Genomic DNA, 17,624 nt, shown 5'->3' on the forward strand with positions numbered 1-17,624 from the left:
AAACCATTTTCGTAAAATTCTAACATTACAACTCAGGAGTTTTGTTTGGATTTCATTTTTGGTCCTAGGAGGTCTTAATGGCTTCTTTGATTACTCCCCAAGAAGATATGGCATATATGTGGCAACAAAGTTAATTTTAAGTTAAAAATACATCATAGTTTACATGTTATTATATGAATATACATGTTATATGTGCACAGAAATATTTGTAAAATTATGTTATAAATTATAAGACATACTTTATCTGGTAAATATAAAAATTTAACCAACAAGGAAGCTTTGATGTATTCTTTTCAGTGCTGGTGTGCAGGTTTGTACCCTGCAATAGGCCAAAACCAAATCATTAGCTCGCATTAATTCTTGATCCTTGATACATACACAATGAGAATATCACTTATAGAAATAAATTAGCTGAGCATCTCTATGAACTTCTTTCAAAGACATTTGTTAGAAACATGAGGATATAATTCATTTAAGCTGTTGTGGTGTAAATCTCCTTAACTCACAATATTACATACACTACATACTTAGCACGTTACCAAAGTTACAAGAGAAACTGGACTACCAGGACCAAAGATATTACAGAGTGCATGAAATTCTGACAGTGAGAGCCAAGGTTTTCTTTAGAAAGGAGTGGTTTTCTTTAGAAAACCATTCTACTGAAAGATAACATGAGAAGAGAAGTAATTTAAAATGCTCAAGACTACTCCTGAAACAATACTACACTGTATGTTAACTGCTTTGAATTTGAAAAAATACATTAAAAATGAATAAATAATAAATAAAATGGAGCATTCCTCAGCAATCAAAAAGAATGAAATCTTGCCATTTTCAACTACGTGGATGGAATTAAAAGGTATTATGATAAGTGAAATTAGTCAGAGAAATATACAAATATATGACTTTACTCATATGAGGAATTTAAGACACAAAACAGATGACCATAAGGGAAGGGAAGCAAAAATAATATAAAAGCAGGGAGGGGGACAAAACATAGGAGACTCATAAATATAGAGAACAAACAGGGTTACCGGAGGGGTTGTGGGAGGGGGGGATGGGCTAAATGGGTAAGGGGGCTTAGGGAATCTACTCCTGAAATCATTGTTGCACTGTGGATGTAACTAATTTGGATGTAAATTTAAAAATAAATTAATTAATAAATTAATTTAAAAGAAAAGAGTAAATAAAATAAAATGTTAAAGACATATTAAATGCAGATTGTGGCTCCAAGTTGCCATCCAGGGTGCTGAGTATTATAGGATATAACAACTATTTCTCCAACTGGGGAATGATAATCAAGACAATCAACACCTCCCATATTCAATATTCCACTATTTTCTCGCTACCAAAAATAACCAGCAAATGATTTCAACTCTTTAAAACACACACACACACACACACACACACACACACACAGAATGGGATGAAGCAGAATTCTCTCCTTCTTAAAAATGTTTCTAGAGCTGTTGAAATACTTATATTTATGAGATACCTGTTAAAAATATTCCTCTGGATTGTATCAGAAGAGAGACAGGGACCACTGGTAAGATATGGGACATGGTGTTAATTGGACTCAGGTTTTTTCTTTCCTGCTTCATCAGAGGCTGAACCCTCCTTGTTTGTAGTTTCTCCACTTTCTGCCAATAAATCTTCTTCAGTTTCTTGGTTAGACATTTTCAACAGTTTTTTTCCTTTTGTCTGCACATTTTTGTCTGAATATTTATCCTTTCCTGCTGCCTTTTCTGCCTTTCTTTCCACTTTTGCAGGAGCTTAGATGACAAGTTCCCCTGCTGATCTCCTCCCAGGTTCCTGTTTCACTGCCCCTTTGGCAAAGCCGATTTTCTAATGCATCCTGGTGGCAGCAAGGCAGGGGCCATGTGCTGGGGGCCATATTATGACCAGAAACTTCATAAAGCTGTACTGTTGGCCTCTACCACTCCTCATGTTGCCACACAATCTTCTGGGGCCCACAGTGGGAGAACTAGAAGACTGGTTCCATTTTGTATTCCTATATTTTCAATAACATTTTTAGACACTCATAAAACAGTAATAACTTTCATGGTGCCTCCAGCATGACAGAGCTTATGTTATTTCAAAGGCATTTTAGATTACCTTCTAGTTACCACTTGGCTATTCATAGGTAAGACAAGCCCCAATATACCCTCCATTGATTATCAATGAATGCAAGGGACATTTTGTCTTAGACATTAGAAGTTATTGTCCAACTTTTCTTTTGCCCTTTTAGATGCAATAAAAATTACTAATCCCCAAAAAACTGCATCTACAAGAGATATTTCCTTATTATACTTTCAGAATAAAAGGATATCTGTAATGAATTTAATCAGCTTGTTTCATTTTAAGTCAATAGTACTTTTCTTTTTCTCCAGGAATTTTGTATTCATTTATTTTTATATCTCCCAGCCACTAGCAATCTACTAAAAGTTTTTTAACAAAGGAAATGTGAAGAAATTACAATTTTAAGAAGATAATTCCATTACAGGCATATCTCAGACATATCGTGGGTTTGGTTCCAGACCACTGTAATAAAGTGAGTCAAATGAATTTTTTCATTTCCCAGTGTATATAAAAGTTATGTTCATGCTATGCTGTAGACCACTAAATGTACAATAGCATTATGTCTAAAAAATGTACATACCTTAAGTTAAAAATGCTCTATTGCTAAACAAAAATCAAAAGATAAAGAGACTTGAAAAGCATACAGAAAGAACCCATTACAAAAAATGGAATAGTGATTACCCACAATGTAATAACCATTAGGCCAACGCCCGACTTTTCAAAAGCAATGATGGAAGCCAGAAAATAGTGGAAAAATATCTTCAATAGGCTGAGATAAAACAACTGCCAATTAGTCTATACCCTTTAAGAACTAGGGGGAATAAAAATAATTTTCAGACAAATAAGAACTGAAAGACTTTACTCCCAAAAGAGCTCACAGAAGGATTTTAAAGGAAGGATTTTAAAGGAAGGTTTCAGTTGCAAAAGAAATGTGCTCAAAGATATCAGTAACATGTGGGCAAAATAAAGCAACATTGATTGTAATAATTGATTACATTGATTGCAATGTAATAAAAATCCATGGTAATAATTGGCCTAAAACACCATGATAGTAGCTTATAAGTAGTGAGAGGGTGATCAGAATTAAAACATTCTAGTCTTTGAATTTTCTGGAAAAGTAAAAATATTGAACGATGGCACACTCTGACAAGTATTCACGTTAAAATATTCCGAATAACCACACATCCATAAAAATATTGCTAAAAGATGCTAGCCATCAAAAAATAATTCTAGCCATCATCTAAGCTTTCAGCAAGTCATAATCACTGACTACAGAGAACCGTAACAAATATGATAATTATGAAAAGTTTTGAAATATTGTGGGATTACCAAAATGTGACACATTGATAGAAAGTGAGCAGACGCTATTGGAAAAATGGCACCGTTAGACTTTTTTGATGCAGGGTTGCCGCAAACCTTCAGTTTGTAAAAGAAAGACGGTATCTCCTAAGTGCAATAAAGCAACACACAATATACAATATGTACAACAAGGTACACCTGTGGCGATGTAGAGAGCATGTGGAGGAAGACAAGATGGTACCAGCAAACAAAATTGTTGGGAGATTAATAGCATTGGTGAGAGAGTGGTGGTGGGAAGGGAGTGGAGGGGATGGATTTGAGAAGTGCTAAGGACATAAAATTTGGACAAACTTGTGAGGAATTGTGAGAAGACTAGATGATTCTTTAAAAGATATTAGTCATGAAGAGGAGGAATTTGGACAAATGTGGGGGGTGGGCTTCTTAGCAGGATGGAAGGAGATTGAGTACATTTTTAGTAAGAGAGAAAGGGAGGAATGAAGAAAGATAATGAAGACAAAACTTAGAGACGTATATTGAGGAGTCAAAATTCTAGAAGAAGTACCAAGGGATAGGAATATGATCACAAGGTGAAGAGTTGAATGTGGAGAGCACTAGGAACATAACCGACTTCTGAGATGGAAGATATGTTGGTTAAGAAGAAGGAAGTTATGGATAAATTTTGATGAGATGAAGGTCAGTTCAAAGGAGAAGCTACCCAATGGCCTTTAGTTCAGTAGTGAAAATTAAGCCCTTACTGAGTCTGGACAAGCTTCCTGTCTCTCTAGACAAATGCTTTGGAAAACCTTTTTACCCATCACCTGCAGACTAACTCCAATTTCTAAATTCCCTCTCTAGCACTCCTGTTAGTACCCTGTTTTGTTTGCCAGTCCCAGGGGAAAAACAAAACAAAACATCTCCTTAAGAGAGATGAAGTTAGGAAACATGAGACCCAGTAAAATGAAGTATTGCTTCAAAGAAAATATAGCAAAGTAAAAATAATCACTATACTCAAAGATGATACAAACTAAAATTAACTAGTTCAAAAAAAAAATTAGCAAATTCATTTGCTTCCAGGAAAATGTAAATTTGTTAATATAATGCACTAAAGGATTAAAATCACCTAAAATACTCTAGTTTCCAGTGTATTAAAACCAACTTCTTAAAGATAGGGGTAGGTTCTAATCCATTCTGTCTATACAATATTGTAGACATGTAGAGAGAAACTAATACTGCTTTCTTCAGTTATAAACATATGCTTCTTTCTAATGGTCCTTTATAGGCACAGGCAAGTCCCCTTAGGTGAGCACTCTGAGTATGCTAGGCTCTCTCTTTACCATCACTCTCCTGGAAGCCTGTGTTGGAGTCTGTGAGTAAATGTTAGTTACTCAGACTCATGTGTGAGAGGATAGAATTTGGAATTCAACAGACCAATTGCAAATCCTGGCCTCTGCTAATTATTCACTGCACATATGAGATATTGAGAAATTAAACTGGAGATGGTGATTATTCCTATTGAAAGAGAGCTAATGTTACAAAACAATGACCTTGATAAACTAAAATGTGTAAGTACTGAATTTGTACCGTGATAGCTGGTATAAAGTATAACTAGCGTTTAAAAGCATAGATTCTAAAGGCAAACTACCTGGATTCGAATTTGTAATTAATCAGCTGTGTAACAAAGGCAGTTTTTAAAAAACTAATTTCTTACCAATAACATGAGGATAATGCTGTTTTCCTCAAAAGGTTGTTATGGGGGCAAACTCAATATTATTAGTTTCAGACTAATTTGTTCTGATGAAATATCATGGTGTGTCCATCCCTGGGGAAGTGTCCATCACAAAATTCTACATGGAGTTTGACAATAAGAAAATAATTTGAGCATTTATCAAAAGAATTTCCATAAAAGAGCTTCCAAAAACGATAGGCAACATAAGATCTTTATATTTGCTGAAAGTAATTATTCTTGGTACTAGATCTGATGAAAGGCCAGAGAATTATTTGTCATCTTGATCCGCCCTCAATGCACTGTGAGTTGAACTTCAATGTTTCAAAGAAAATTAAAAATAGTAGCCTTGCTTTTCATCACTATATGAAGCTCCTTGATATTCAGGATTATGTGAAATTATAGACAGCGTTTTTGAATCTCCTAGAGGGCTGGCGTTAAGCTTTCCTATGACATGTTTAGTCTTCTTTGATCTCCTCTTTATGAAAGCAAGAATATTTCCTGAGGCTATATAGCTACCTAACCTAGGAAGTTACTCAAATCAAGCATACTCAAAGACCAAACTTTCCTCTATTGTAGGCTATTGCATGGGTTCTGAATGCTCAATACTAATAGTAATAATAATAATAGTGATAAATTAATTTGAATAGTTCTTTATGATGATTACTATAAGAAGTTTAATAGATTATCACAATAAATAGAGCAGATCTTACTGTAAGGATTTTACTTAAAAAGGAACTAAAACATGAACCCAGGGTTTTTTTTAACTTTTTTTTAACATTTTTATTTATTGAGAGAGAGAGAGAGAGAGAGACAGTGTGTGAGCAGAGGAGGGACAAAGAGGGAGACACAGAATCTGAAGCAGGCTTCTGGCTCTCAGCTGTCAGCACAGAGCCTGATGCAGGGCTCGCATTCACAAACCAAAGTCAAATGTTTAACCAAATGAGCCACCCAGGTGCCACATGAACCCAGGTTTTTTATGCTAAATTAAGGCGTCAAATCACCCTCTGAAAATGTACACTACTTAGAAGTTTAGAGATACTCGAACAAAAAGGAATGAGCATTTAAATATGTAGTGCTTTTTATGTTATCACAACACTTACATTTTATAGAGTACTTGCTCTGTAACTGACTTACACAAGTTTTGCACAAGTTTTCTTAGTTAAAATCCAGAAGAACATTTTGAGGTGGTACTGATAATATTCTGATGAATATTAGAGAAAACTAACGCATTTATAGAGACTAGTGAGCCATCCTAAGTCTGAAAAGTAGGTCATTGGCAACTGAGGTTTCGAAGTCACCTGCCTTTGGCTCTAGAGGCTGAGAGCCTGACAATCACTTTACACCTGAAGATGTGGTTCTGGTAACAACCCCTTTGCATTTAGAAAAGAAGAAAAAAGGAGTAAATAGAAAAAAAAAAAAACAGAAAACAATTCATAAAATGGCAATAGTAAGTGTGTACTTATCACTATTCACTTTAAAAGGACTATTTAGTCATGGGGCGCCTAGGTGGCTCAGTTGGTTAAGCGTCCGACTCAGGTCATGATCTCACGGTTCGTGGGTTCGAGCCCCACATCGGGCTCTGTGCTGGCAGCTCAAGAGCCTGGAGCCTGCTTTGGATTCTGTGTCTTCCTCTCTCTCTGCTCCTCCCTTGCTCACACTTTGTCTCTCAAAAAAAAAAAAAAAAAAGTAAAAAATGTTTTTTTACATTTCATAAAAGGACTATTCAGTCAAAACACATAGAGTAGGAAAATGGATACAAAAGCAAGACCTAATTATATGCTACCTATAACTGACCAATTTCAGCCTCAAGGACACATGCAGAGTGAAAGTGAGGGATAGAAAAAGATATTCTGTGCTTTTGGAAAACAAAAGAAAGCAGAGATAGCTGTACTTACATCAAAAAAAAAAATTGACTTTAAACCAAGGACAGTAAAAAGAGACCAAAAAAGTCATTATAGGAGTATGTGGTGGCAACATAGGTTGAGTGTCTGACTTTTCATTTCGGCTCAGGTCACGATCCCAGGATTGAGGGATTGAGCCCGTGTCAAGCTCTGCACTGAGTCTGGAGCCTACTTAAGACTCTCTCTCTCTCTCTCTCTCTCTCTCTCTCTCTCTCTCTCTCATGTCTCTCTCTTTCCCTCTACCCTCTCCCCAACTCATTCATACTCTCTCAAATAATATTTTAAAAGTCATTATGTAATAATAAAGGAGTCAATTCATCAGGAGACTATATAATTAGTAAATATGTACCCAAAATAGGAACACCTAAATATATAGAATTAATATGAACAAATCTAAAGGGAGAAATAGCAGTATAATATAATGCTAGTACAGGACTTTAGTAGCCCTCTTTCAGCAATGGATTTATCACCCAAACAGAAAAGGATATATTGGACCAAACAGACATTTACAGAATATGCTATCTAACAGAGGCTACATATTCTTCTCAAGCACACATGGAACATTTTCCCAGAAAGATAACATATTAGTCCACAAAACAACTCAATAAATTTGAGAAGATGGAAATAGTATCAAGCATTTTTCTAATCACAATTGTATGAAATTAGAAAAGAATCATAAGAAAACTGAACAACTTACAAATACGTGAAGATTAAACAATATGCTCCTGCATAATCAGTGAGTCAAAAAAGAAAACGAGAAATTAAAAAATATTTTCAGACAAGTAAAAATGGAAACACAATATACCAAAACTTAAGGGATGCAGTAAAAGGAGTTCTAAGAGTGAAATTTAGAGTGACAAACACTTGCATAAAGAAAAAAAAAAGATCTCAAACAACTTCTAACTCAAAGAACTAGCAAAAGAAAAAACTAAACCCAAAATTAGCAAAAGAAAAGAAATAACAAAGATCATAGTGGAAATAAATGAAATAGAGACTAAAAAGACCATAGAAAAGATCAATGAAACTAAGAGCTGATTTTTTTTTGAAAAGATAAAATATGCAAAGCTTTAGCTAAACTTACCAAGAAACATAGAGAACTCAAATAAAATTACAAATGGACGAGGTGGCATTACAACGGATGCCACACAAATAAAAAGGATCATAATACACTACTACAAATAATTATACACCAAAAATTGGACAACCTAGAAGAAATAGATACATTGCTAGTAACACACAACCTACCAAGACTGAATCATGCTGAGATAGAAAATCTGAATAGACCAATTACTACAAAGGAGATTAAATCAGGGATCAAAAACCTCCCAGCAAGTAAAAGTTCAGAGCCAGATGCCTCATTGGTAAATTCTGCCAACCATTTAAAGAGGAATTAATACCAATTATATTCAGAGTTCTAAGGAAAAAAAGGAAAGGAGGGAATATTTCCAAATTCATGCTAGGCCAGAATTCTCCTGATACAAAAGTCAGACAAGGACACTACAAGAAAAGAAAATTGTAGGCCTATATCCCTGATGCAGAAATCCCCTACAAAATATTAGCAAACAGAATTCATCAGTACATTGAAAGGATCCTATACCATGATCAAGGGAGTTTTATTCCATAAGTGTGTGATTGAACATCCACAAATCAGTCAATGGTTTAAAAATCATATGATCATCTCAATAGATGCAGAAAAAACATTTAGCAAAATTCAGGATCCTATTATGATAAAAAATTTCCACAAACTGTGTATAGAGGAATTCGATGTGATAAGGGCCACATATGACACACCCGCAGCTAACATCATATTCAACTGTGAAAAGCTAATAGCCTTTTCTTTAGGATCCAAAAAAGACAAGGATCCACTCTCACAACTTTTATTTAACATAGTATTGGATGTCCTAGACAGAGCATTTAGCAAGAAAAAGAAATAAAAAGCATCTAAATGGGGAAGAAAGAAGTAAACTTATCTCTGTTTGTAGATGACATGATCTTATACATAGAAAACTCTAAAGACTCCAGGAAAAATTGTCAGAACTAACAAATTCAGTAAAGTTGCAGGAAGGCACTTGTAAGCCTTCAGTTTTGATCTGCCACCTCCTGTTGATTCTGAAGATACTAAATATACAATCTACGCTGCTGAGATACATTTGGAAGATTTTTTTAAATCATTCAACAGTATTCCCTGTGGAGACAATTAATATTTGTAACATGCCCATACTACCCACATCTATCCATAGATTCAATTTACTGTCAAAATTCCGATGGCATTTTTCACAGAAGTAGAAAAAAAGCAAACCTAGAATTTGTATGAAACCACAAAAGACCCCCCCAAAGCCAAAGCAATACTAAGAAACAACAAAATTGGAGGCATCACACTCACTGATTTCAAACCATATTACAAGGCTATTGTAATCAAAAAAATATAGTAGTGGTATAAAAACAGATATATAGACCAGTGGAATAGAATAGAGAGCCCAGAAGAAAACAAAAACAAAAACAAAACAAAACAACAATGACAAAACAAACAAACAAAATCAGCCATGTTTCTATTCAGGTAAACCTGAATTCAATTGTTTGTTACTTCCTAAATGATTTAATCTTTGACAAGTGCTTTGACATCTTTAAGAATCTGTTATCTCCTATAATACAATAATAATAACTTTGTAGGGTTGTAGGTAGGATTGAATGAGGTAATGTATTTAGAGCACCTTCATAAGTATTCAATTAATGTTAGCTTCTTATAAGTGGGTAGATTAAAGAATATCAGTTGAGTATATCTTTATATTATATACAAAATTAAAGTCTCTGATACTTCTGAAATTTCCAGTGATACCACTAAATGGACACATAATAGTTGACAGTTTAATTCTCAGTAGTCACCTCCTGAGGACTTGGGGCATATCTTCATTATTTGAATTCCTCTAAAGTTCACCATAATGCTTTGTAACCAATAGCAAATATTTTATGAATGAACAAACAAATAAATTAATGAATGAGGAATCTGAGAGAGGGAACTGTTCCACATCAGCCAAATTACAGTGTATTCATGAGTGACTATATCTCTCTGAAAACTTCTTGACAACCATAACGTCATTCTATCATTGAGAATAAACATACTCTTTTTAGTGACAGCAACTACTGTTTATTTTCATATTAAATACATGCTCTTTTCATGTTTCATCTTCAGTCATGTATGTGTATGTTGTGAATTTCAGTATCCGTGATGGAAACAGCTGTGCCTTAATCTGGCCTTCTATCCTGGTTAGTTACCCCCCTCAAGGCTAGACTAGAGTCAGTGAAAGTGAGCATGAGGTTCAGACCATTTGGTTTCCAATATAGTCTATAAAATATTCTAATTTTATTTTACAACAAAATATAAAGCTGTGAACTTCCATGAATGTCTTTTTCATGGATAATGGTAAAACTACCATATTTAAGTTATCTGAGACACACCAATGTTTAGTTTTCCTAAATAACCTTATGCTTATTGTCCAGACTTTGATTAACATGCAGAATGTGCCATGTGATCTCATCAAGTCCCTGAGAACTTTTAATTTTGCCACTGCTCATTCTCCATGGATAATTTTACCATTGGAGTCTAATCCATTCAGGAATCATTCCTGATAAAATTAAAACATATATAGGAGAACCCTTCCCACTACTTGGAGTACCACAGTATCAAAAGATGGAGTTTTGATAACAGAGTTTCCCTGAATGCTTGTGTAAAGACCCAAGAGGCAACATTTCCTACTCTCTTCCTACAGGGTTGACCATTTGTAAAGCCAACATTCACTTTATTTTCATGGATTAGGAATTCAATTTCCTCTTATTATTAGGATGAGGGTCCTTCCATAAATGTCAACCTGCTTTGCTGAGCACTTAAGAAATCCTGATTGACATTTTCCCAGGTCTCTCACTTTTGCAAAAGATAACATCCTCCTAGTCCCTATAAGTTCATGAGTCCCTAACCTGAATAATAAGATAATGTAAATAATACTGATGCTTTCATTATTACCTGCTGCTTATAATACTATGTTTTAGATGAGTGATTTAAACTGCTTCCTGCTGACCTCCCTACACAGTTGTCTAAACCTGCCATATGCATTAGACGTTATAAACATTGGACCCCACCATTTTACACCTCGGGAGTTGTCCCTATCTCTCTGAAACATCGGTTCTCACTTCTTCTTCATCCTTCCTGCTGATGCTGCAAAAGCCCCAGCAGTGGCCCAGTAAAATCCCAAATGCATTTTGTCACTACTGACATAGTTAAAAACATGCCCTTGGTCACTTTCACTGGAACCACATTTCAAGCAGACATACTCTAGCTTCGCCATATGCTTAATGTTTTGATGGCATAAAACAGATAAAATGTTTAACTTTCAACTTTAAAATGTGTAAAATATATTTAATAAGACTATGTATGAATTCCTAGTTTTTTTTTTTTACTTTTAGCCATTTTTAATGCTTTGAGATAAACTAATATTTTGAACATGTATATGGTATCAATACATCAATACGTATTTTATATCAATATACCAAATCATATTTATTTTCTCATAGACATAAGGCCACCATCATTTATAATATCAACTGCTTTTTAAACATATTATTTTTCTAATAAAACTTATTTTTCACAGACAAATTTAGAAAATTTTGTTAATAAACAATAATATCAATAGTTGACATTTGTGGAATTGTGCTCTACCCATATGAACATATTTAATCCTCACAAAACTCTAGAAGGAAGAAGTATTATTATCCTCATTCTTTTAAGACTTTATCTTTTGGAAGAATTTTAGAATTAAAAAATTACAAAGATAGTACAGAGAATTCCTGAATAGCCTCCACTCAACTTCCCTTAATGTTGACATCTTCCATAAACAGGGTGCATTTAACAAAACTAAGAAAGTAGCCCTGATATATTGTTACCAAGCTACAGACCTTATCTGAACTTCTCCAGTTTTTCTACTAATGTCCTTTTTTTATATTTCAGGATCCAATCCAGGGTACCACACTGCATTTTTAGTCATCATGTCTTCTTAGTCTCCTCTGGTTTGTGACAGTTTTTCAGTCCTTCTTTGTTTTTCATAACCTTGACACTGAGAGAAGTAGTGGTCAAATATTTTGTAGAATATCCATCCTTCTAAGTGGGGCTGTTTACATATTTTTATGCTTATACTAGGGTTATGGTGGTGCTCTTTTTATCGTCATGTCAGGTACATGATATCATTGGTGATGTTAATCCTCATCACTTGGTTAAAATGGTTTCTGCAAGATTTCTCCACAAAGTTAGCATTCATCCTTTTCCATACTTTATTCTTTGGAAATGAATCATTAAGGGAATGTCAATGTCTCTCTCTCTCTCTCTCTCTCTCTCTCTCTCTCTGTATGTGCATGTATGTGTGTGTGTATATGATTCATTTACATATATATTTTACACAAACATATATATAATATTTTATACACACACACACACACACACACACACACATATATATATATACACACACACACATTCCCTCCTGTGGTAGGTGAAACTTAAGTACCCTTCCCTTGAGTGTAGGCTGAACTTAATGATTCATTTCCAAAGAATAAAGCTTATATACAAATTAAATATAAATTTATATATATATATACACACATATATATGTGTGTCTGTTATATATATATATATAATTTATAATTTTTCTGTAAAGAATATTTGTTCTTCACCCCATTTATTCAGTCATTTATTTATATCAGAATGGAATTATAGATATTTATTTTAGATTTTAGGTTATAATACACTAGTATCATTTTTTTCCCTTCAAATAGATTTCATTTTTCAGAGCAGTCTCAGATTTATAGCAAAATTTAGCAGAAAGTAGAGAGAGTTCCCATATACTCTCTTGCTCCCCACCTCCCACACAGCCTCCTCCACTACTCATATCTCTCACTAGAGTGGTACATTTGTTATAGTTGATGAACCTACATGGACACATCATTATCATCCAAAGCCCATTGTTTACATTAGGTTTCTTGATGGTTTAAATTCTTTGTATTTTGAGAATTGTATAATTACATGTATCCATCATCATACAGAATGTATTCTCATTTTTCATATGAGTAAAATGATTTACAGAGATATTAATTGTTCACAAAGAGTGATACAGTTGGTTAACATTTTACGAGTAAAATAATGACATCTATTGAAATGCATTGTAAATTTTATTTGAATTATTTCATATAATTTCCTTATAGATGTACACTGTAATTGATTCATTTATCTCCTTATTTCTAAGTTTTAGTATTGTCCATTTTTCCATTTTAACAACTATACAAGTAACATTTAGATAAACATCTGTCTTATACTCTAAAATAATAGATTATGTAAAGTTAGAAATCCTATTTGTTCATTTTTACATCTCCCTTCCTTTTTCATTCATCCCTCTACTCAGTAGCATTTAATACAGTGTCTAAAACTAATAAGTAACTGATGAATGATTGTTTACTGAATGAATGATTATCTCATAAGTTATTGAGCTTGAGGTTTTGTCAGGCACACCTTTGAAACTGACATTATGGAGGCCTGATTTCTGAGGTTTCTTGAGGCCACTCTCAGAAGACAGAAATATGAATAGAAGGGCATGTTGTTGTGATTTAGTGTCACACAGTTCACCTTCTTAAACATGACTTCAAATTTCACATCCTGGAATGTGTTTTTTTAGAATATTATTTAAAGCCTCATAATAACTTCTAAGTTCCACCTGTATTAACAATCATCTGTGAACTTCATCAGGCATGTAATCAATGTTCCAGACTCTTTTGAAAATCCATGGTGTTTTCTGAAATCTAGTATTTTTATGGAATGGTTCCACAGTAGCCTTACTATAATAGACACAGAAGAGAACAGCAACAAAAGACCTTTACCTTGGAAAAATTAGTCTAATATCACACACTATTCATACAACTAAAGTCGTTTTCTGAGAAATGTTTAAAAGAAATGTCCAAAAATGAATATCTTCCATTTGTGATATTCTAATAAAATATGATTACTCATCTCCCCATTTTTAATTGACCATATTTTCCTCCAGAAAAATCCAGCTATAACCAACCTATTCAGGAACTCAATTTTCTGACGCTAAATATAAGGTTTTTCAAACAAAAGCCCATTCTGATTTTTATTTATTTTATTTTATTTTTCCCAACAAGTGCCCTCCTCAATGCCCATCACCCATTTTTCCCTCTCCCCTGTCACCCCACCCCCATCAACCCTCAGTTTGTTTTCTTATGGTTTGCCTCCCTCTCTGTTTGAAATTATTTTCCCCTCCCCTTCCCCCATGGTCTTCTGTTAAATTTCTCAAGTTCCACATATGAGTGAAAACATATGATATCTGTCTTTCTCTAACTGACTTATTTCACTTAACATAATACCCTCCAGTTCCATCCACGTTGCAAATGGCAGGATTTTATTATTTCTCATTGCCAAGTAGTATTCCATTGTATATATAAGCCACATCTTCTTTATCCATTCATCAGTTGGTGAACATTTGGGCTCTTTCAGTAATTTGGCTATTGTTGTTGGTGGGACAATTTATATTGTTGCTATAAACATTGGGGTACAAGTGCCTCTATGAATCAGCACTTCATATTTGCAAATGATATATCGAATAAAGGGTTAGTATACAAAATCTATAAGAACTTGCCAAACTCAACACCCAAAAAACAAATAATCCAGTGAAGAAATGGGAAGAAGACATAAATAAACCTTCATATTTTTAAAGTAAGCTCTATGCCCAACGTGGGGCTTGAGCTCACAACCCCAAGATCAGGAGTTGTGTGTTCTACCGACTGATCTGGTCAGGCACCACAAAATCCCATTCTTCTTGATTTGGGAGGAATCAGTCTTTATTGCAGCACTATGTATCCTTTTATGTTTCACCAATTGCATCTTCTTTTTTTTTTCTGTTGTCATCTCTATAGAGCTGTTTTCCCTTTTTTAGTGAATATATACAAATAAATGGATTCTGCTCTATGAAGGGCTGTACATGGGTTTTGATTCTAAATTTAATCACCTGCAAATAGTATTTTCCTCTCTGCTGCTCTAGTACAAAAAATATCTCTTTTTTAAAATTTTTTAAATGTTTATTTACTTTTGAGAGAGAGAGAGAGAGAAAGAGAATGAGCGGGTGAGGGGAAGAGAGAGAGGGAGACACAGAATTTGAAACAAGCTCCGGGTTCTGAACTGTCAGCACAGAGCCTGACATGGGGCTTGAACTCACGAATCATGAGATCATGACCTGAGCCACAGTCAGATGCTTAACCAACTGAGCTACCCATATGCCCCTACACCCATTATCTCTTGAGAATATGAATACTTTGAATTCTTTGAAGCCTTGCATATCTTTATGATATATTAGGGCCCTCTGAATAAATAATTTCTCTTGGGGTCTAATTTAATAACTTTTAAAATTATTTTGTTACTTGGACTCTACCATCTACAACTGATGAAATATGTAAGGGGCATATAATCATGTATAGCCAAAAGAATAATTCAGAAAGCTATTAAATTAAAATTGTTATAGCCATCTTATAATTATTTGGGAATATTCTGAAAACAGTAAGCAGAAGGATGAAAAATTACTGGACCCTGATGCCATGCCTGGATTACAGAATTAACCAACCTCAGAACTTCACTATATTAGGATTCCTTATGTGAAATAATAACCCTTAGTGTTTAGGCTATTCTTAGTGTGAGGTTATATAACTTGCAACTGAATGATTTCTAACTGATGGAGTTTTCAGTATAGTTAAAGAGAAAGATAATTAAGCATTTTAGAAATGAAAATGACATATTTCAATGAAAACAAAAAGTCTTTGGGAAGGACAGAATGTGAAAAAAACTGTGATTTTCCAAGAGAGAATTTGAAAGGATTCATTAGTGCAGGTTGTATACTCCAAGAGTGTTTCAAGGGTAAGTGGGAATTTATCAGGAAAAGGATTTGGGAGAAGTAGAACTAAGCATGAGCAGAGGAACAGTCAGGAAGGGACTGTTAACGAATTATGCAAGACCTAAAAACACTGTGCAGCTCCCGTGTGTATGCATACGTGTTCACACACATGTGATTGAGAGAGGAAGGAGAAAGAGGGAGTGTTTGATATATTGAGTATTGACAGTGATCACTATAACCAGGTAACAGGGAAGTATATAAAGAAAGGTTGGAGAGAGGTTTTGAAGGAGCTTCTGTTTTCATACCCAGGAATTTTTATGTTAACATGAATGTAAAAGTGAGTCAACAGAGGAAGATCAACATGATCCATATCAGCTTTGTCTTTCATCCCATTGTTCTGTCAGCATTTTGTAAGATGCGGTATAGGGAGACATAGGGCATCTGTGTGAGGTCACTTGGGGAAGAAAGCTGTAACTATATAAAATGTGGATGCCTCTGGGGGTAAAGCTAAAAGCCAAAGTTGGGAAAGAGAATCAGGCAGACATTAATGAGACATCCATGGCTACCACTCCAACTGGATCTTTCATCACTCCTCATCTTTCCTCGGGCATACTGCTTTCTTTTGGTTCCTTAAAGTTAGAGAGTTTACGTATTCCCAAGAAGAATCCCATACCTATTCTTCTCCCTCATTTGGAAGGTTCTGCCTGGCCTCTTCACCTGGGGAACTGCTCATCCTTCAGGCCTCGTTTTCAATGCCACTTCTTTCAGAAAACTTACCCGACCCTCCAGATGGATCAGCTCACTCTATTGTGTGCAGTGCTCTCAAAGTTGTATGTAAGCGATGAATCATGGGAATCTACCCCCGAAAGCAAGAGCACACTGTAGACAATGTATGTTAGCTAACTTGACAATAAATTATATTAAAAAATTTTTAAAAATCTTTCATAGTAGTTATACAACTTGTACTTAATTAAATTTTTGTGAAATTACTTGTTTTATATGCAGTTCTTCTAGCAGACTGGCTGCTCCTTGAGCATAGAGATTGCATCTGTTTTGTAGTCTGCCACATTCTGGGCACATCTAGGTCACCCAGCAAGTAGTTTTGAAAGAATGAACAAATAAATGAATGGCATACTTCTTCCTACCCTAAAGAGCAAGGGAGTGTACAAGGAGTTTGAGTTGGGGCAAAAATAAGGGAATGTACTTTAAATCACTTGTCCTCAGTCATTTGAGATTTTGCAGACTCACTCTACTATTGTTGTAAAAGCAATGGACTCTCTCCACAAAAAAGAATACCTATAATTTAATATCAGTTGACCTCAGTTTAAGAAGTCCCATTTTATTCAGCAAAACTAAAAGGCAACTGACGGAATAGGAGAAGATATTTGCAAACGACATATCAGATAAAGGGTTGGTATCCAAAATCTATAAAGAACTTATCAAACTTGGGGCGCCTGGGTGGCGCAGTCGGTTAAGCATCCGACTTCAGCCAGGTCACGATCTCGCGGTCCGTGAGTTCGAGCCCCGCGTCGGGCTCTGGGCTGATGGCTCGGAGCCTGGAGCCTGTTTCCGATTCTGTGTCTCCCTCTCTCTCTGCCCCTCCCCCGTTCATGCTCTGTCTCTCTCTGTCCCAAAAATAAATAAAAAACGTTGAAAAAAAAAATTAAAAAAAAAAAAAAAAAAAAA

General features: G+C 34.8%; 1 protein-coding gene and 1 pseudogene across 4 annotated transcripts in view; one reads left to right on the forward strand and one right to left on the reverse strand.

The window, feature by feature from the left end:
* Positions 1-17,624, forward strand: part of LUZP2 (leucine zipper protein 2) — a 502,146-nt gene that overhangs the window by 434,815 nt on the left and 49,707 nt on the right. The window lies entirely within an intron of this gene.
* LOC131488471 (non-histone chromosomal protein HMG-14-like) lies at positions 1,564-17,018 on the reverse strand (annotated as a pseudogene).

This window comes from Neofelis nebulosa, chromosome 10 (genome assembly GCF_028018385.1).
Source record: "Neofelis nebulosa isolate mNeoNeb1 chromosome 10, mNeoNeb1.pri, whole genome shotgun sequence".
Taxonomy (NCBI): Eukaryota; Metazoa; Chordata; class Mammalia; order Carnivora; family Felidae; genus Neofelis; species Neofelis nebulosa.